Source organism: Eubalaena glacialis, chromosome 18, assembly GCF_028564815.1.
Source record: "Eubalaena glacialis isolate mEubGla1 chromosome 18, mEubGla1.1.hap2.+ XY, whole genome shotgun sequence".
NCBI classification, from domain to species: domain Eukaryota; kingdom Metazoa; phylum Chordata; class Mammalia; order Artiodactyla; family Balaenidae; genus Eubalaena; species Eubalaena glacialis.
In genome coordinates, this window is record NC_083733.1 from 55,339,277 (window position 1) to 55,360,210 (window position 20,934).

General features: G+C 48.1%; 1 protein-coding gene across 6 annotated transcripts in view; it reads left to right on the forward strand.

The window, feature by feature from the left end:
• Positions 1-2,342: 2,342 nt before the first annotated feature.
• The window catches only part of SIPA1L3 (signal induced proliferation associated 1 like 3), a 236,803-nt gene continuing 218,211 nt past the window's right edge, over positions 2,343-20,934 (forward strand). For 2 of the 6 annotated variants that reach the window (XM_061174276.1, XM_061174282.1), the window contains exon 1: positions 2,345-2,850. The gene's annotated coding sequence lies outside the window, so the exon portion shown is untranslated. Of the gene's footprint in view, positions 2,851-18,283; positions 18,338-18,486; positions 18,572-20,934 lie in introns of those variants that run through there. The other 4 variants (XM_061174284.1, XM_061174283.1, XM_061174280.1 and 1 more) reach the window with 4 other exon arrangements.

Sequence of the window (20,934 nt, forward strand, 5' to 3'; positions counted from 1 at the left end):
TTGATGCTGGCACCACATCCTTTTTCTTAGCTGCAGTCCATTCCAAGGTACTGTGTCGGTGGTGGTGGGATGGAAAGCCAGCATCCCATGAGCCCTGCCTTTGTAATACAGAGAATTGGCTCTAGGGGGTACTGCACTCCATGACACTATTGGGCCCCTGTTAAAGAAGGAAAAGAACGAAGTATTGTGAGTACATATAACAAGGAGACCTGACCACCCAAAAGAAGAGTGATGTGTGCTTCACACTTTGAGGTAAAGCCCTGCGTGGATCCTACAGCCTCGCAGGTGGCTCTCAGGTTTGGGGACAACGATGCAGAAAGCCCAGCTGGCATCAGTTGACTGTAAAGTCAGAGGGACTGTAAAGCCCGAGGGCAATCTTGGCTTACTCTGTTTTTTTGAATTACTGATAAGGAGCCCAAGTCTGTCCCCAGGCCTGGGACTGCTACTCTGGCCTTATAAGTGACTTCACAGCTAGGCTGGGACTGGAACGCACTTAACTTTACAGAAAGAAACAATTTTCCAGGCTGACAAACATATATTACTAGGGTGGGATAGTTTCTATTGAGTGAAGAATTATCCAGCATGGGAGTAGTGATAGCATCCAGAACTGATTAAGGTTGTAAAGTGGTAGCCAGGCATTTTACACACATTGTTTCGTTTAATTCTTATACAATGATTCTATGACTTAGCTATCATCCTCCATTAATTAAACAACTTTTAAAAATGGACATGGTAAAAATATTCAAAACATACCAAGGAACATATACTGAAAAGAAAGTCACCTGTTCTGTTTCCCCTTCAGAAAGGTAACCCTGGTTGTGTCTTTCTACAGGTGTTCTGTACACACACAAGCATGCATGTAAAAAATATTATTATTCTTATACAAATGGTAGTATGCTATATACACTTTTCTCACTTAATAATCTTAAAGATTAACTCATATTAAAACATACAGCTCTGTCTCATTTTTCAACAGTTGTCAGCTGCAGTGTATTCCACTGCGTGGCTGAACTACCATTTATTTATTTAAACTTCTATTAATGGAAATTGGGCAGTTTCCAACCTTTTGCTATAACCCATGCCACAAATGAATATCTTTGTTAATGCCTCAGAGTTTTAATTAACTTAAATTTTAAAATTGAAGCAATGTAAATCTTTTATTCATTAAGCATAACTTATTTTAGATATACCGGCTTAAATAAATTATTAAAATTAATTTCACCTGTTTCTTTTTAATGTAAATTTTAAAATTGCATATTTGGCTTGCATTATATTTGTATTAGATAGTACTGCTTTAAATTATCACCGTCTGGTGGTGGTGTGGACTTCGCTCCTTGAGAGTAGGAACCCAATCTATCTTGATTTCTCCCGTGTCCTCATAATCACCCAACCTGGTATGAAGTAGGTGTTTAATACATTTTTGTTGAATGAATGAGCAAATGAATGACCCTCTGCCCTCTCTCAGGAAGAAGAAATATATGCTTCCCAGCTCAAGTCTTACTGAGCATCTTCTTGGAAGGAAGATGAGGTGCGAAGGGTATTGACTGGGTTTTCTTGACCAGAGAACATTGCAATTCTAGCCAGTTCCCTCGGTAACCCCTAGTGGAGTAGGAGTGGCAACATCCATTTTTTGAAAAAAAGGGGTCGGATCCTTGATTATGCCAGCAGGTGGACTAAATTTGAACAAAATTTTCCAGGCCATAAGTACTCAACAAACACTGGTTACCCTAAGAATGTGCGATAAACGAATGAATGGTAGGTAACCGGGCCTCCAGGGCAACCCCCTGGGTGATGGTCATGAGACTCCCGTCGAAGGCAGAGCTCCGGAGCCGCCTAGTACGGGGAGAGGCGACCAGACCCGAATCCCAACACATTCGGTCGTCCCGGCTCTCCGGCCGGAGGGAAGAAGGGCGTGTCCGCCTCTTCAAAACCGGGGCCGCGCCTGTTACCTGCGACGACTGCACTCCCGACTGGGGACGGGCACGGCGTGTGTGGCGGCACTCAGAAGCTATGTGAAGGATCAGACCTAGAATAGGAGGGCCTAAGGAGCGACCTTGGGGATGCTGCGAGAGGACTCTACCAACAGGACGGTTAGCTCCCCAGCCCCGTGCCCGGCAGGCTGACCGAGGCGAGGGGAGTGAGCGCGCGTGCGCACTGGCACGCGCCCGGCAGGAAAAAGCCCAGCGCGAGACCCCGCGCGCGCGCGCGCGTTCGAAAGGAAAAAAAAAGTCCTCCCCGCGGGAGCCCGCGGCAATTTAGGCCGGAGTTGGCCGGCGAGCGCGCGTGCGCGAGCGCGCATAGACGCCCTTCTCCACGGCTCCCCTCGGTTGGGGGTCTAGCGCGCTGCTCCGCTATTCCCGCCTCTCCCGAGGCTCGCGCCCTCGGGGTAAGTATCTCGCGCTTTGCGGAGAGGGAGGAAGAGCGTCCACTGAAGGAAGGGAGGAGGCGGACAGGGCTTGGAAAAAGGGAAAAACCGCCCTCGCCGAGCGAGGAGCGCGGTCAACGGGCTGGAGTCTGCAGAAGGCACGCCTCCGTCCCTCACGCCCCTCGGGGCTGCGGAAGTACTCTGGAGACTCCAGAGGCACGGAGGCGACAGGTGGACTACCATTCCCAGAAGGCGGCGCGGCCCCGCGCCTACAGCTCCCGGCAGCACCTGCGCACCAGGCCTTTTTCAGCTTGCTGCCGCCTAGGACGAAACTACAGTTCCCAGGAGGCGTCGCGCGAAGCGGCTTGGAAGTGGGCAGCCTGGAAGTCACTCGGGCCACAGGAGCTGGCGGCGTCTCCAGCAAGCGGCGCGGATCTGGATACCGTGGTCGTGGGGCCCGCTGGGCGGGCAGCCGGGACGCCCAGGTATGTGGCTTCGGGTGCAGGGTCGGCCTCGCGCAAGGCTGGTGGGGAATCGGTGTCCCCTCGGACCCCGAGGGTCAGCGCGGGCGGGCGACTGGGCGGACGGCCGGGTGTGGGCACCGGTTGTTGGGGGCGGCGGCGGCGGCGGCGGGACTCTAGCCCTCCGGACCTGGCCGGTCTCTTGCCCGCATGCTTCAACTTTCCAGACGAGCTACCTGGCGCTGTTGCCGAAGAGCGTGGCATGGGAGTCGGGTAGCAGTGAGTTCGGGTCCTGGCTCTGCCACTCTGGAGGTGCGATATAGGGAAACCGCGCCGAACCTCAGTTTCCCCTTTCAGTCTAACCGGGGAAGAATAGTGTTTGTCTTTTGTTGGGAATTCTGTTGAAATGTTGAGATCTGGTGAATAAAGCATTTGGCACATAGAAGGCACTTATTACGTGTTTGCGTATTGTTAGCTCCCGAGAAATGGGGTGAAGGTATTATCGACCGAATGTGGTAAGTTGAGGGTGAGCCGAGTCCATAGTTAGCCCTCAATGCAGGGTGGCTGCTGTTAACTGAAATTATTTTGTTTAAGAGCTTTGGTTTGGGAGGCAGAGCCAAGTTCAACCATTAGGTTCTACCATTTACTAGCTGTGTGACCTTGAGCGACAGACTTCACTGCTCTGTGCCTTAGTTTCTCTGTCTATAAAATGGGATTTTAATAGCAGCCACCTCGTAGAGTCGTTTTGAGGATGCAATGAGAATACCATTTGTGAAGTGCTTAGAGCAGCAGCTGGCACATAGTCAGCATTTAATAAATGGTACCATTTATTCAGCATTTTTCCAGTTTCTCAGAGACCCCCTGAGGGTGGGGCTCTGGCTGTAGTGTTGTTCTTCCAGTGGGCCGAACTCAAAACTGGTCTGGTTGACTTCCTCTCCTGCAGCGTCAGGTTCCATCTATGTAAAATGGGGTAACAATATCAGCCTCAGAGGGTTGTAAGGATTTGCTGAGATTGTATTCCTAGTCCAGAGCCATCTCTCACTAAGTAGCAGCTCTTATATATTATAATTGTTCTTCTTCAGTGTTCTCCATCTGGCCCAGAGACTGCCTAACTGTGGTGGGATGTGACATGACAGCCCTGAGCTACCCCACATGTTCACTCCCAGCCTCAGTGCCCCATCTGTGAAATGGTAGTCATAGGACATTTGTGCTAGGGTTGCTTTGATGATCCCAGGAGATAATTCATATTTAGTGTTCAGCACAGGGCCAGGTGCATAGTAAGCACTTAATAAACATGTCTTGTTTTTCTTGATAGGCCTTTGCTGCTTATGTTTGTATTTACAGGGCAGAGCAGGGACAAGGTTAATGTCTCCCCCCCACACTGCCCTAATTTTTATTCACCAGAGGTTAAATTGTGGAACATACTGCAGTATAAGGGCCTGAGAAGAAATGGTAGTGACTTGCTATCAGCAGCCGCCTGCTCAGCTCTCACACACTCCTCCCCGCAAGCCAACACATTCACTCTAGTGCTTTATGTACTGTACCACTGCTGTCAGCACTTGACTCTGTCTCAAAGCCCTATTAGCACCCTGAGCTCCAGCTCCAGATGTGGAGCCCGTGTTCCGTGATGTCCTCTGGTGACTGTTCCCTTGGGTACCATGAACTCAAAATGTTCAACCTAAACTCCTTTTCCTCTCAGACCCAGTAGTCACCATCTTGGCAAATGGGCCAAGGCAGAAACTTCGGAGTTGCTCTTCTCCCCCAGGCTTCCCAGGTCTAATTGATTGGCAAGAAGGATGGAGCTGTCTTATTTCATAGCAACCATTTCATTGGCCCTTCTTGATCTCCCATCTTGTGGGCACTGAAATTCTCCCTTGGCCACTGAATATGGCCTTTTCCAACAAGGTTGAGTTGTTTCTTTCAAGTCACCGAGGATTGATGTATGTGAAACATTGTATTCGTAGGGTGTCGAGAAGGCACTATGGACTTGGCCAGATTGCAATGGCCACAAGTCGGGAGTAAAGCCCTGGCTTTCAGGGGGCCCATTTCTACAGTTTTAGCCTGGCAGAGCTCGGCTGAGTCGCTAAATTTCTTTCTGAAAAGTTACACCGTGTCAGCGGCTTAGAATATCCTATGTGGGAAGGGCCATCCTGAGCATTTTGGGAGGTAGCATACATACCAGGGAAGAGGCTGGGCAGGGAATTCATTAGCTCTCCGTTTAGGGTGAGTCTGTTGTCAGATCTTTCATTGTAATTGCACTTGGAGATGGGAACCGGTGGTCTCAAATTTGTGCTGACCACTAAATTTGCCTAAGTGCTTTTTAATTATTTATTTATTTATTGAGTTAATTAATTAATTAATCATTTATGGCCGCGCCGCAGGGCTTGCCAGGATCTTAGTTCCCCGACCAGGGATCGAACCAGGGCCTGGGCAGTGAAAGTGCCGAGTCCTAACCACTGGACTGCCAGGGAATTCCCCCTAAGTGCTTTTTTAAATCTGAGGAAATAAAGCAATGACTTAAAAAAATCTTGGTCTTAATTGTTAGTGACAACAGCATGTGGGTTTTTTAGCAGTCTGTGTGGAATGGTCAGAGTTAAACATGAGCCTGTTTTTCAGACATTGCAGTTGTTAGGTGGTAAATCAAAAATGGAATTTAGGATGTGCAGTGATTGGCGCCTTTTTTTCCCTGTAAAAGGTATTTTGCGGTTATATTTCAAACTTCCGTGTAAAAACATGACACAGGTTATGATAACAGATTAACCTTGTTATGTGTTTAATTCCCCAAATCTAAATTAAATGTCTGTATGTTTTAATAAAAGAATTGAACAGTCATTTCCTCTAAAGTAAAGGGTTTGTTTTTAGCCGTTAGAATGAGATGCTATTGGACCAGTTTGTGCATTTGTGCTTTCTTCAAGACTGACACTGCTGTTTCTTAGAACTGCTCTGGTCATGGCTTTAATTTGTGTGTGTGTGTGAATTGGTTGAACTTGGCTTTTAAAAAGTTATGCGGAGATATACATGCTCATAGTAACATGTCAATACAGAGATACATAAGGAAAACAATAGGTGCCACCCTCCACTCCAAAATCCCATCCCCCGAAGACAACCATTTATTCAGACAATGAGTATTTACTGAGTATCCAGTGTCAGGTTTTGGAGATGTCTGAGAGAACAAAGTAGATTCTCTGCCCTTGGAAATTCGGGTAGATGCTCTCACTTACCTCTTTCTATACTTATATGGATGTATGTATGCAAATATTGACTGTTTTCTTCCTTGTCCCTCACCACTCCCCAAAAAAGGAGGGATCAAGACACACATATTTGTAACTTGATTTTTTAAATATTTGATAGGGTATATCTCTTCAAGTCATTTACATACAGATCTGAATCATTCTTTTTAAAAAAAAAAAAAAATTTATTTATTTATTTATTTGGCTGCGCCGGGTCTTAGTTGCAGCATGCGGGATCTTTAGTTGCGGCGTGCGGGATCTTTTAGTTGCGGCATGAGAACTCTTAGTTGCAGCATGTGGGATCTAGTTCCCCAACCAGGGATCGAACCCAGGCCCCCTGCATTGGGAGTGCGGCGTCTAAGCCACTGGACTGCCAGGGAAGTCCCTGACTCACTCTTTTTAACGGCTAGACACGTATTCTTCAGTGTGGACAGACCATGCTCCACACCACCATCTCCCTATTGCTGGACATTTAAGTTGTTTCTGGGATTTCTTTTATATTCACAAACGCACATCCAGTAAGCATTCTGGTACATAGTCAGTATAGCATAGTGGCTAAAAGCATAAACTCTGGACAGTGAACAAGACAGACAAGATCCTTGCTCTCCTAGGGTTTACATTCTAGCTGAGGGGACACACAATAAACAAGGTAACTTCAGGTGGTTTTAATTTCAGATGGAGGAAATAACAGGGTGGGGGTGATGGAGAGAGGCGTTGGGGCAGACTGGCGGTGGGGAAGGGATTTTTTTTTTTTAATAAAGTATGCTTTCCTCTTCAAATTTTTTTTAATGTTTATATTTTATTTTATTTACTTATTTTTATGGCTGCATCTGGTCTTTGTTGCAGCACGCGGGCTCTTCATTGCGGCACATGGGCTTCTCTCTAGTTGCGGCACACGGACTCCCTAGTTGAGGCACGTGAGCTCAGTAGTTGCAGTGCGCAGGCTTAGTTGCCCCGCGGCATGTGGGATCTTAGTTCCCCGACCAGGGATCGAACCCGAGTCCCCTGCATTGGAAGGCAGATTCTTTACCACTGGACCACCAGGGAAGTCCCAGGGATGGTTACTTTAGCTTGTGTGGCCCGGAAAGGCCTTCCAGGCCTCTCTGAAGGGGAGTCACGTGAGCTGAGACCTGAATGAGCAAGAGACATCAGCTGTGCCAGGAGCTGGGCGGGAAGACTATTTCCAGGCAGAGGGAACAGCAAGTGCAAAGGCTCAGATGTGAGAATGAGTTTGCTACAAAAACAGTATCGTTGTGGCTGGAGAAGAGTGAATTCCCATTGTTCAAGTTCACACTACTTTAATTTTTGTAAAATAATAATAATGATGATAATAGCAGCTAACATTTCCTAGTACTTTACTCTGTACTTGGTACTCTTCTAAGCATTTCACATTTTTCCTCAGTTAATCCTCACAAGAGTCCGGGGAAGATAACTCACTTTACAGACGAGGAAGCCGACTCCAGGGTCCAGGCTCTTCACCCATATGCCAAACTCCTCTTCCCAGGTCCTCTTTAGTAGGCTGAGGCAAGTTTAAGAAGTGGATGCAGCATTTCCTTTCCATGTCGTTTGACATGCAAAGCACTGCGGACTATATTTAGTACCTCATTCATGTGGCAGCAGGAGTGGTCTGGGGATGTGGCATCGTTTCCACTGACCGTGAGACACGATGGGGTCAGTTTCTGTTGGGATGTTTAATTGGTTGTTTCAAAACTGAAGGCCTTTCAGCAGAACCTGTCCTCAAATAAAACAAGGTTGACTGTGTGGCTCCCACACCAGACGCAAGTTAGCAAGAACTGAGGTGTGGTGTCGAAGGAGCGTGAATAAGGCGGTGTCCCATTTGGGTGAGCTTTGCAAGAGGACTTGGGCCAGCCAGGGAAAGAGTGTTTCTAAGCACCAGACCAGCTTTATGGACTGTTAAAGTATTAAAATACAGTCCAGTAATTAAGGTGGTGATGCCTGGCCCTGCAGGGGCTCTGGGACCTGTTCCAGCCACCGTGACTGTGTCCATTTTGATCTGGTGTAGCTTTGACCTTAAGGGTTGTGCACTATTTTGAATGAAGGGCAGGCCTGGTTAGATGTGAGGATGGTAGTGATTGCTTTTAAGACCAGGAAAAGTATGGAGAGCATCTTTCATCCAGCCATCTATGAAACATTTTTTTCTACCCAGCCTATGTGCCAGGCACCATGCTAGACACTGACAGTATGAAGTCAAATAAGAAGACTCTGGTTCTCAAGGGTCTGCACCAGTACTGTCCATTAGAAATATAATGCGAGCCACCAATGTGAGCCATATACATAATTTAAGATTTTATGGGGAATCACATTTAAAAGAGTAAAAAGAAACAGGAAATTGATTTTAATAATATATTTTATTTAGTCCAAAATAGTATCATTTCGGACGTCCCTGGTGGTCCAGTGGTTAAGACTGTGCTTCCAGTGCAGAGGTCACGGGTTCGATACCTGGTCAGGGAACTAAGATCCGTGTGGCATGGCCAAAAAAAAAAAAAGAAATACACTGATGTGTATAAAATTGATGACTGATTAAAAAAAAGCATCATTTCAACATGTAGTCAGTATAAAAATTATTGAGATATTTTACATTCTTTTTTTTTCACATTAAGTCTTCAAAATACAATGTGTATTTTACAACTTCAGCATCTCCATTTGCACCGGCCGCATTTCAAGTGCTCAGTAGCCACGTGTATTGGACAGTGTGGACCTAGGGTATGAGACTCATATCCTAGGTGATAGGTCAAAGATGCCATCCCTGTTTTATCTTGGTGAATAAGGGCAGATGAGTGGTGAAAAGCATATTTATCACAGGCAGGGGTAGCTAAACTCACAGCTGTCATTCATCAAAGGCACCTTCTGGGCGTGGCAGTGTGCTTGGCGTGTGTGACCTGTGTACTGAGGTGGCAGGGACTCGGATCATCCCCGCTCTACAGGTGAAGAAGCTGAGATCTGGCAACGAGAGGCCACTTGCTCACGGTTAGGAAGTGATGGAGGCAGAATTTGAACTCAGGTGCATACTCTTAAATCTCTTCAATCTCTGTTGTATATGCTGTGTTCATGTTTGTTTGAGGGTTTGAGGGATGGGGTCTGAGCTTTGAGCCACAGAAACCATAGGAAGGACTCATCACACAAAATGCATTCCCGGAGTTTGTCAGCATCGATCCTCGAGTTTTATATTGGTGCTGGAGTGCTGGTTTAGACCTGCGTGACTGGCTGATCTCCTCCTTACGATGAGCTCGAGGTTTCCTGGGAACAGGTCTTTACTTCCCAGGAAGGAGAAGGGTCTTTGGGCCCTGAGGACGGTGGGCAGGGTGAGTGAAGGAAACGAGAAAAGGACGCAGCCTACTGAAAGCCCACTCTAAGCAAGCAGCTTATTTGGGTGTGAAGTCTCTCTTCTCTTTTGTCTGCCTCCTGTGGGAGCTGTGTGGCCTTTTCCTGTGAGCTCAGCGACGGCAGAGTTTACCCAGTGTGTGAATCTTGCCCTTGCTCTGATCCAGAGGCATTGCTGGGCTGGGGGATAGCGGGAAGGGGACTCTTTCATCTATGAGGGTCATTGTTCTAGACCTTTAATTACTCTCTTGGTTCAGGGTTCCCCATCTCAGGAGCAAGGAGTGCTTGTTTCTCCTACCCAGACAAGGCAGGTGCTGGAGATTCTGAGTCTGTTCATGTCCTCAGGTGGTTGACCTGGTGCCAGCCCCTGTTTCCAGGTGGTAATTCATGAGAGCTTTAACCTCGTAACCACTCTTACCTCCTACTGCTGGACAGTGCCTGGCATGTAAAAGATGCTCACTAAGTGTCTGTTGGCTGAATTATTGATACGATCCAGCGTTCATTGAGCTCTTACTGTGTGCAAGGCACTGCTCTGAGTGCTTTTCATGTAATAGCTCACTTAATCCTCATAACTACTCCATGGCGTAGGTACTGTTATTATTCACATTGCCTATGTAAAGAAACTCAGATCTTGAGAACTGCAAATCACAAAGTTGGTGAGTGTCAAAGTCAGGATTCAAATCCAAGCCAAGTCCAGGCTCTTAAACGCTCATTCTGCGGTCTCTCCGTGGACGACAGACAGCCGAATGGGGTGGTCAAGCAAGACCACACTGACTAGTTGTAGCCTCTCTATTCCACGTGTGGTCTCTGATCTCCTGGTCCAGGGTAGCCCTGCAGCAAGTCTCAGGCCCCTTTGGGCCTGGAGGCTTGACCATCACTCTGGGTGTGGGGTTTTTCTGTGATTTTGGAACCTGCACTTCCCCTTTCTTTATTTTTTTTATTTTTTTTATTAATTAATTAATTAATTAATTTATTTATTTATGGCTGTGTTGGGTCTTCGTCTCTGTGCGAGGGCCTTCTCCAGTTGCGGCAAGTGGGGGCCACTCTTCATCGCGGTGCGCGGGCCTCTCACTATCGCGGCCTCTCGTTGCGGAGCACAGGCTCCAGACGCGCAGGCTCAGCAGTTGTGGCTCACGGGCCCAGTTGCTCTGCGGCATGTGGGATCCTCCCAGACCAGGGCTCGAACCCGTGTCCCCTGCATTGGCAGGCAGACTCTCAACCACTGCGCCACCAGGGAAGCCCTCTTTATTTTTTTATTTTAAAATTTTTTTTGGCTGCGTTGCGTGACATGTGGGGTCTTAGTTCCCTGACCAGGGATTGAACCTGCACCCCCTGACTTGGAAGCGCAGAATCTTAACCCCTGGACTACAAGGGAAGTCACCCTTTTAAATAACAAAAACGCACTGGATATTTGACATTATTAAGAAATTCTTGTTAATTTTTTAGGTGTGATAATGATACTGTGGTTCTGCTTAAGAAAAAGTCCTTATCTTTAAGACTTATATTCTTTTTTTTATAAATTTATTTTATTTATTTTATTTTTGGCTGCTTTGGGTCTTCGTTGCTGCGTGCGGGCTTTCTCTAGTTGTGGCGAGCGGGGGCTACTCTTCGTTGCAGTGCACGGGCTTCTCACTGCGGTGGCTTCTCTTGTTGCGGAGCACGGGTTCTAGGTGCGAGGACTTCAGTAGTTGTGGTTCGCGGGCTCTAGAGTGCAGGCTCAGTAGTTGTGGTGCACGGGCTTAGTTGCTCTGCAGCATGTGGGATCTTCCCAGACCAGGGCTCAAACCCATGTCCCCTGCATTGGCAGGCGGATTCTTAACCACTGCGCCACCAGGGAAGCCAAGACTTATATTCTGAAATACCTATGAACTGTTAAGACATCTGAGATTTGCTTCAAGATAATATGGATGGGCAGGGAGTGGAGGGGGCCAAGTGTATGGACGAGTAAAGAGATAAAGGAAGATTGGACATGAGGTGATTCTGTTGAAGCTGGCTGGAGGAGGTTTATTACTCTTCTTTTTTTTTTTTTTAAATTAATTAATTAATTAATTAATTTATATTTTTTGGCTGTGTTGGGTCTTCGTTTCTGTGCGAGGGCTCTCTCTAGTTGTGGTGAGCGGGGGCCACTCTTCATCGCGGTGCACGGGCCTCTCACTATCGCGGCCTCTCTTGTTGCGGAGCACAGGCTCCAGACGCGCAGGCTCAGTAGTTGTGGCTCACAGACCCAGTTGCTCCGTGGCATGTGGGATCTTCCCAGACCAGGGCTCGAACCCGTGTCCCCTGCATTGGCAGGCAGATTCTCAACCAGTGCGCCACCAGGGAAGCCCTATACTCTTCTTTTCACCTTTGTGTGCTTGAAACATCTCACCATGAAAAGTTAGAAGCAAGTATAACAAATTTCACTCAGCGTTTGTGTGTTTCAAGCTCGAGTGTAGTATGGAGGAATTCCCTGCCTCTGCCCAGTTCACTTATATAGTAAAAAGGGTTTTTGTTTTTTCTTTTCATCAAACGAGTCAATACTTGGCTCAAAGCTCTGGAAACCCCTTTGGTAAAGCAGCATCCGGCCACAGCGAGGGCATCAGCGAGCCTGCAGAGGCCACACGCTTCCCCAGCTGCTCTGAGCACTGACCACGAGGGCGCTGGTTCTCTGAGTCAGTTTGCAGAAGTCCCTCTTCCCTGAGATCTGGTTCCCTCCAGCACCTGACCGTGGGGCGCCTCCCACATTTTTTCCAAAGACGTGTTCCAGCAGGAGGCCTCAGATCCTCCCCCCATCCTCCCCTCAGGACAGCCGTGCGCAGATCCTTCCTCTGATGTGTCTTTGTCAGGGCCCCACATGGAACCAGAATCCAGCATTTGGTTTGCCTGCAGCCCTGCAGCGGGAGGCAGGGAAAGTGCCCCCTTTCAGTTCTGACTTTTGACTTTTGACAACGCTGCAAGATGCAGCATGTGCCGGTGCCGCGGACCTGATGATATTTCTTGTCAAGCCAGCAGATAAAACTCCTTGACAACAAACGTTCACTCCGCCCCCCTTCACATCAAGCAGAGATTCCTGTTGCATTTGTTCTTTTGGGGTCTCTAACTGAACAGCAAGTCAGTGCGGGGCAGAAATCCTTGTGTGAAAGTGGCAGGAAAAGAGGGCACCCTCATTTGGGGGTTTCTGCTTGGGGTTTGCTTGCTAGATGGGTAGCAGTGGTTGATGTGAACAGGAGCTCGGCACTGATCCTGCCCGAGGCTGGCGGCATTTGTTCTGATGCTTAGCTCTTTATACCACGCTCTTGGTTTGCGGGAGGAAGGCGGGCGAAGTCCTGCAGCCCCTCTGGCTCCCTCAAGTATCTGCCTCCAGCACCCTCATCAGTTCTGCCTTTCCTTTTCCTTCACAGGCTCTGAGGTGCGTCCAGCATGGAGAGAACATTAGGATCACTGTCACCAGTTTAGGCGGCTTGGTTTTTCCAGGTTTCCCAGTATAGACCTGGCACATGTTGGATCTGAGGGTGGCAAACCCCAAACACTGACACTGATTCTGAGTTTTTATTTATTTATTTATTTATATTTTATTTTGGCTGTGCTGGGTCTTTGTCGCGGTGTGCAGGCTCTTCGTTGCGGTGCGTGGGCTCTAGAGCGCCGGGCTCAGTAGTTGCAGCGTGTGGGCTTAGTTGCCCCGCGGCATGTGGGATCTTAGTTCCCCGACCAGGGATCGAACCCATGTCCCCTGCATTGGAAAGCGGATTCTTAACCACTGGACCACCAGGGAAGTCCCTGACTTTTAAACTTACTCATTCAACAGGTATTCACCCAGCTGAATGCTCTTCTAGGTACCAGGTTTACAGCAGTGAGCAAGGCAGACAAGGCTTCTCCCCTTCCGGGGCTCTCATTCAAGTGGGGAATTCAGACAGTAAACAGATAAATAAGATGTATACTGTGTTAGATGGTAATAAATGCTAAGCAGAAGAAATTAAGAAAGGGGATGTGAGGTATCAGGGTGGAGGGTGTTGAAATTTTAGACAGGGTGGCCAGGGATGGCCTCCCTGGGAGGTGGGTTGAGTTCACACCTAAAGGAGGTGAGGCAATGTGAGCAGTGGAGGTTTCTGGGCAGAGGGAGCAGCCAGTGCAAAGGCCCTGAGACAGTGGCTAAGAGCAGAGTGGAGGAGGATAGAGTGGGAAGGCATGAGGGCAGAGAGGTGTCGGGTTTGCAGCTAGTGCAGCCTTGTCTTTTCTCTGAGATGGGCCATATTGCAGGGTTGATTGAGCTATTAAATTTCATTAAGCTTTTTTTTAAACTTTTTATTTTATATTGGAGTATAGTTGATTAACAATGTCGTGTTAGTTTCAGGTATACAGCACAGTGATTCAGTTATACATATACGTGTATCTATTCTTTTTCTAATTATTTTCCCATTTAGGTTGTAAAAGGATAAATTTCACTAAGTTTTGAATAGTGGACACACACACGGAACCAAAGGGACAAAAATAAAGCACTGAATTCCCTTCCCCAGAGGCCACCACCATCCCAAATTCTTGTTGACCTGTTCCTTGGCACTGCACTGAGTCAGTTTCCTGGCTTATATTAGGTTGAATCGAATGAAATTGCTTTTTTGTGGGTCAAGAATGGTTGAATATTGGCAGTTTTATGACGTTCAGCCTAATAGCTTCCTTTCCAGTGTCCAGGAACTTGACCCATCCTTTCTTGCCCCAGGGGTTGGTGGTCAGAGGTTGGGACCCCCTTTCTGCACCCACACATTTCTTTCATCGACTGGCCCAACAGTGTCAGCGACACCAGTGTGTGAAAAACCCCTGCCCCACCCATAGCCCCTGGCTGCTGTTAAGCCTGACAAGAAGCTGCCTCTTCCTACTGGAGCCTTATCTAGGGGTGGTATTAGTCATTCTTTGGCTTTCTGCATCTTGGTGCCACCAGTTTTGAAATCACAGATAGCTCCCAGAGGGAAGGGCACCCCTGGACTCTTGCCAGATGTTTGGCATGACTTACATGGCAGGGGTGCTCTCTGGGGCTGGGCAGAACTTGTGGCCATTCTGGATCAGTAACTGGGCAGAGTAGCTGGCAGAATACCCAACCTGGAGTGTCCAGGAGAAGCTGCTGGGACCGTGGAGGCTCAGGCTTTGGGAGGAGGTCTGAAGAGCGATGGTTTGGACTCGGGAGAAAGGCCTTCCGCCCCTCCTGTGTGTCACAACCCTGTGCTGACCAGAGAGTCACACAAACGGAGCCCCAGGGCGCTGGGCTGGGTCCTGGAGGTGAAAAGATTTATGGATCCAGCTTTGGGGGAGTTCAGTCAGAAAGTTGTGTCAGTTGGTATGCCTTTGGCTGCAAACAATAGTTAATAGCAACAACAGCAGCAGCAAATAGGTCATTTATACAATGTCTGCTGTATGCTAAGCACTGTGCTAGGCGCTTCCCACAAAGTGACTCATTTAAGCCTCCCAACAACGCTGTAAGTATGCTTATTATTCCCCTTTTGCAGATGAGGCAACTAAATTTAAATAACTTGCCCAACAGCTAGACAGTGGTGGTGACAGGATTTGGATTCTGGGAACCTGACTCCAGAGGCCACACTCTGAACATTTTATCACTTTGTGCTACTGCAGTGGTGCTCAAACCTGAGCAGGCTCCGGAGTCCCCTGGAGGGCTTGTTAAAACACATATTGCCGGGCCCCACCCAGCGCCTCTGATTCAGTAGGTCTGGCTTGAGAATTTGCATTTCTAACAAGTCCATAGATAGGCAGCACCAGGGTAGAATAATTAAGCAGTTCCACAATGCCTGTAAGAAGCCCAGCCCTCTCCACCATCCTTGGTGTGTCTTCTGTGTCCTCAGGATGTCCTTGTGGCCACAGGATGACTGTCACAGCTACGGTCATCACACCCTGACAAGGTTATATCCAGCAGCAGAAAGAGGGCATCTCTCACTGTGTCTCTCTTAGGAGCGTGGAAACCTTTCAAAGACGCCCCGCCTTCCAGATTCCCCTCATATCTCATTGGCCAGCATTGTGACACATGACCATGCTTGGGCAAATCACAGGCAAGGGCCAATCAGGATTTACTGTCGGCACTGGGGCTAAAAGCATCCTCACCTGAAGGACAGGACCGCCGGGAGGAGTGCCACTACAGGAATAAAATTGGAGTACTATTTAGGAAAAGACTAGGAGAGGGGGATGGATATTGGGTAGGCAAACAATTGGATCTGCTACAGAAGTTAGGGAAACAAAGTGGAAGCATAGTACCTATATGTTCTTGTGTCATTGTCCTTGCCAACTTCATTTTGTAATTACCTGATTCAGGACATAGCTTTTTGTTCTCTAATCATTTCCACCTTCAAGAATGTGTATATAGAGTCCCGGTATCATAGGAGTTCTCGGTCTTGTCAAGAAACAAAACATTTTATCTGGACATTCAGAGAAACCCAAGCTGGATGACGAGGCAGCAGTCTGAGGGGCAGTGTGCATGGTCCATGAGTGCACTCAGTCTGCTCAGAAACACTTGGATCTCCTCTCTCTGCTTCTGACCAGTTCCTATTCAAGGTACTCCTCAAAGAGGCTCAGTTTCCCCCTTTGAGGACTGCCTTGTACGATGGTTGTGAGGATGAAAGAATAGGATGCAGGAAGTTCCCTGGCAGTCCAGTGGTTAGGACTCAGCACTTTCACTGCTGGGGCCCGGGTTCAATCCCTGGTTGGGGTACTAAGATTCCACAAGCTGGCGCGGTGCCAAAAACAAAAAAAAAAGGATGCGGGTCAGGTGCTTACCCCCAGTAACTGGCTCACGGTGGTAAGTGCTCAAGAATGTGGCCCCTCTGGGCATATACCCAGAGAAAACCATAATTCAAAAAGACACATCTACCCCAATGTTCACTGCAGCACTATTTACAATAACCAGGTCATGGAAGCAACCTAAATGCCCATCAACAGACAAATGGATAAAGAAGATGTGGTACATATATACAATGGAATATTAGTCAGCCATAAAAAGGAACGAAATTGGGTCATTTGTAGAGACATGGATGGGCCTAGAGACTGTCATACAGAGTGAAGTAAGTCAGAAAGAGAAAAACAAATATCGTATATTAACGCATATATGTGGAATCTAGAAAAATGGTACAGATGAACCAGTTTGCAAGGCAGAAATAGAGACACAGATGTAGAGAACAAACGTATGGACACTAAGGGGGGAAAGTGGCAGTGGTGGTGGTGGTGGTGGGATGAATTGGGAGATTGGGATTGACATATATACACTAATATGTATAAAATAGATAACTAATAAGAACCTGCTGTATAAAAAAATAATAAAATAAAATTTTTAAAAATGGCAAAAAAAATTTTTTTTCTTGGAATTAAAAAAAAAAAAGAATGTGGCCCCTGCTATTAACATATTAAATGTGACATTAATTGAACAGTTATAATTTAATTATCCCACCCTCTCCTCCCAACAACACATGAAAGTGACCAGTCATTTTGCAGACTGACATTTCCTATGGGTGCCTGTTGCTACTGCTTATGGACCCAGTATAAAGCCGTTGCCCTGCAGGACTGCCGAGGGACTGAGGAATGAAGCGCAGGCTGTGGAGCCAGACTACTTGGGCATAAGTCCTGGTTCCATCTCAGGCTCCCGTGTGACCTTGGGCAAGCCACTAGCCTTGCAGTGCCTCAGTTTCCATATCTTTAAGGTGGTAATGGTACTGTCCTCCTAGGTTGTTGAGAGAGTTCAGTGCATTCAGGCACGTAAAGCATTTAGAGCACTGCAGCGCCTGGCCCACAGTGACCGCTCAGTACACATGCTGTGTCTTGTTCTTTCAATATTTTGTGCCAGTTTATTCACAGGGAACTGTAAGCTCCCTGAGGGCAGGGTTTATGTGGTTTTTGTTTATCACTGAGTCCTAGTGCAGGACTCAGAGTAGATGTTTTGTATATTTTTTCTGTGGATGAAAAGAAGGGCAGTAAGGGTCGTTCTTTTTTTTTTTTTTTCCTTCCCTTCAGCTGCCCAGAATTTAAACTCCGTGACTATAATTACCCCCTGTTTTGAAGATAAAAGCTGAACGTGATTGAATCTGAGGGCAGCGTGTGATAACTGCAACTGGTGTTTATTGAGCATTTTTGTGCGTTAGGGCTAAGCGCTCACTCTAAGCTCTCACTGACACCCCACACTCATCCCATTTTACGGATGAGGAAACTGAGGCCCAGTTGGGCGGACCTGTCTTTCCTCTTGAGAGGAGATGTAGTGCAGTGGTTAACAACTGGAAACCCAGAGTTGCTCTGCTTGGCTTAACCCTCTGCCCCACCACTTTCTTGCTGGGTGACCTTTAGCCTGTGACTTCTCTGTTCTTGAACTTTCTCTTATGTAAAATAGGAATGCTAATAGTGCTGACTTAGAGGGTGGCTGTGAGGGTTGGGGGAGGTAATTCACGTGAGGTGCTCAGAACAGTGTTTGTGCAGAGTGAGCGTGGTGGCAGGGTGCGGGGAGGGGGTTAGGGTTCTGGGGGCTGTTATTGTTAGGCAGAACCATTCCGTTGTGCTTCCCAAGCTGGCCGGAGGAGTCCAGCAGCAGTGCTTAATCATTAAGCGACGCTGCGCCTGCGAGCTAGCTCCCCCATCTGCATGGGGAAAGGAGCCCACCTTTGGTTTGTGCAGCTGTGAATGAAGCGGGCAAGCCCAGGGCAGGGGATGCTGTGGGCGCCGATCCAACCCCCGCTCTGTCAGCGAACAGGTGGCCTGTTCCTGGATCCAAGGTAACCGACCAGCTGCCTTTGTTACCTTGAGCTTTCACTTAAGCCCATTCAGGCTCCTCAGACCACGTGTCTGATGAGTAAGGAGTCCTTTTATTTCCCTCCCCCACAGGGACCCTTGGCAAAACAGCCCTCTTTGGGAACTCGCCTGTTCGCAGAGACCAGCCATCTCTCGGGGAACCCCGGTGGCTGGTGTGTTGTTCTTGCGGCTGTTGAGTAAGTCGCTGTTAGAAGCTGGCACGGCAGGTTCCTGCTTCCGCATTCCAGACACCCACAGCGGGCTGCGGGGGGGAGGCACCACCCACCCGACGGGGAGGGTGAGGGCGGGGCGGCCTGCTGAGCGCAGGCAGGTGGCCTTGGCCTGGAAGGGACTGGAGCCGAGAGCCTGGAGCTCCCCTCATAGTCACCTGCCTACTTTGTGGTCCAGGCTGTGCTCGGGACATCTTTCAGGTGAGTGGTGATTGTTAAGTTTGGTAGTGACTTGTAGAGGAAAGGAAGTTAATAGCGTGTTTTCTCTTTTCGGGAATTAGACCCGTGTTTTTTTTTGTTTTCTTTTTCCCTCCTCTCCCATGAAATGTTTACCTGTCTGCTGCTAACTGTGAAGAAAGGGTGGGCGGAGCGTTGAGGGAGTGAGAAGGAAATGGAGGATATTTCTCCCCGGAGAAGGCATTGTGAATGTTGAGCTCCCAGGGGATGCAAACTTCTGTACCAGTGGGGCATCCCAGCCTGGTACAGATGAGCTGTGTGGTCTCAGGCGAGTTCCTTTCCCTCTCTGGGCCTCAGTTTCCTCATCCGATGAAGTGAGAAATAGCAGTACCCACTCACCTTTCCAATGAATCACCTTTGTAAAGTGCTCACAGCCTGGGCACAGAGTGGTGCTCAGTGTCAGCTGTTCCCGCCCCCACCCCAACCCCCAGCCCCCCAAATTCCCTGTCTGACCTTGTCTCTGACTTCTCAGCTGCTGCTGGCTGTACTCCAGCTACACTGGCCTCCTGCTGTTCCTCCCTCAGGGCCTTTGCCCTGGCTGTTCCCTCTGCCTGGAACACTTCCCTGGTATCCCCAAAGCTCCCACCCGCTTCGGGTCTCTGCTCAAATGTCACCTTCTCAGTGAGGCCTCTCATTAAACAGCACCTTCTCCATCACACTCTGGCCCTTTACTCTGCTTTAGTTTTCTTCATGGCATGACCACTTGACATGTTTCTTATCCCCTCCTCCCCCACTGTAGGCTCCAGGAAAGCACAGGTACTTCTGTTTCTCCTTGTAGAACAGTTCCTGGCATGTGGTAGGTGTGGGATAAACTGTTTTATGAGTGAATTTATGATGGTGTCCGAGGAAGGGTGGCTGTTCCTATCTGGGTTTTGAGGAGAATGTCAACATATCCTCAGATCTGCAACTGAGGGTGGGGCGGTGGCGTGCACACACCCCACCTTGGTCACCCAGTGGTCCTCGGGCCTCCCTGCGGTGTCCGGCCCTCTGACTTCCCATCCCTCAGCCCCTCCCGTCTGTGCAGCCTGGGCCCTGGCAGTGGCGTGGGTGCATGTGGCATGGAACAGACGGCCTTGGCCCTAGTGAGTGCAGAGGATGTGTGCAGGTTAGTTCAGGTGAGGAAGGCTTTGTCAAAGACAACACACACACACACACACACACACACACACACACACACACACACACACACACACACACACACACACACACCCCGAATGTATATGGAAGGCCGACTTTATTATCAGGCCCTCTTGAGTGTTCCTGCAGTAGTGGGGGTCAGGGAATGCCTTGGAAATAAGAATTAACTGTCCAGGCAGAGTTTTTCGGTCTCCCCTGCTTTAATAGGCAATAATTCTTGTTCTGGGGCTGAACAGGTTTTAATTAAATGGTGAACCTCCAAGAGTCTGTGTAATAGCTGACACCTCCTCATCTGTTTCCTCCCAGTGTCAGCAATCGATTCTGTAAAAATATCTTGGGCAGGGCTTCCCAAAGCTCCACAGAGCGAGCTCAGCAGCCCTCTCTGGTTTCTCCCAACAGCATGAGGCACTGAGGGACTGAGGTGTGTACTGCCTTCACACACATCATCACACCTCAGTGCCTGCTGCTACTAGAAGAATGTGCAAAGTGTCAGAGGAGCAGCTCCTACGACATCTGACTGTGTCTTTTGAGCTCCAAGTGCAGTGGTTTTGGAGTTGTGTCGGGGACACTGTTGCACATAATGTTCAAGTCCCAGCACTGCCCGAGCTCTAGGCATAGCACTTATCTTCACTAAACCTCGGTTTCCTTATTTGGAAAATGGGAATAATTAATAGTACCTGCCTTAAATGAGAAGTTAAAAGTGAGATGGGGTGACCTAGTTAGCAGTGCGTCTAGTGCATTGAGCACTCACTAAATGGGGATAATAATTATTTTTATGAATTGGTTTCAAGCCCTTTAAAATTTTTTCCAGTCCCTTTTTTGTGGGCTCCTCTCTACCCCACCCCCATGTCAAGCATCCTCCCACAATCCTTCACCCATGGGAACAATCAAGTACTGTATGTATCTTTCCACATAATTTTCCATGGTTATATAATCCTATGGGGGAAATATTATCCTATAAGGGATAACATTGCTGTCAGATTCCCACATTTTGCTTTTCTTACATGGCAATACTGTGTGGAAATGCCTCCAGTTTCTCAGGGTAATGCTCGAATTTGCTCTTTTAAGGGCTGTGTAACACATGGAGGTGTGGGTGTACCATAATTTATTTGACCTGGCTGTTACTGATGTGCATTCCCTTTGTTTCTAGTTGATTTTTCCCTCCAAATTATTATTTTTATTGATAGCTT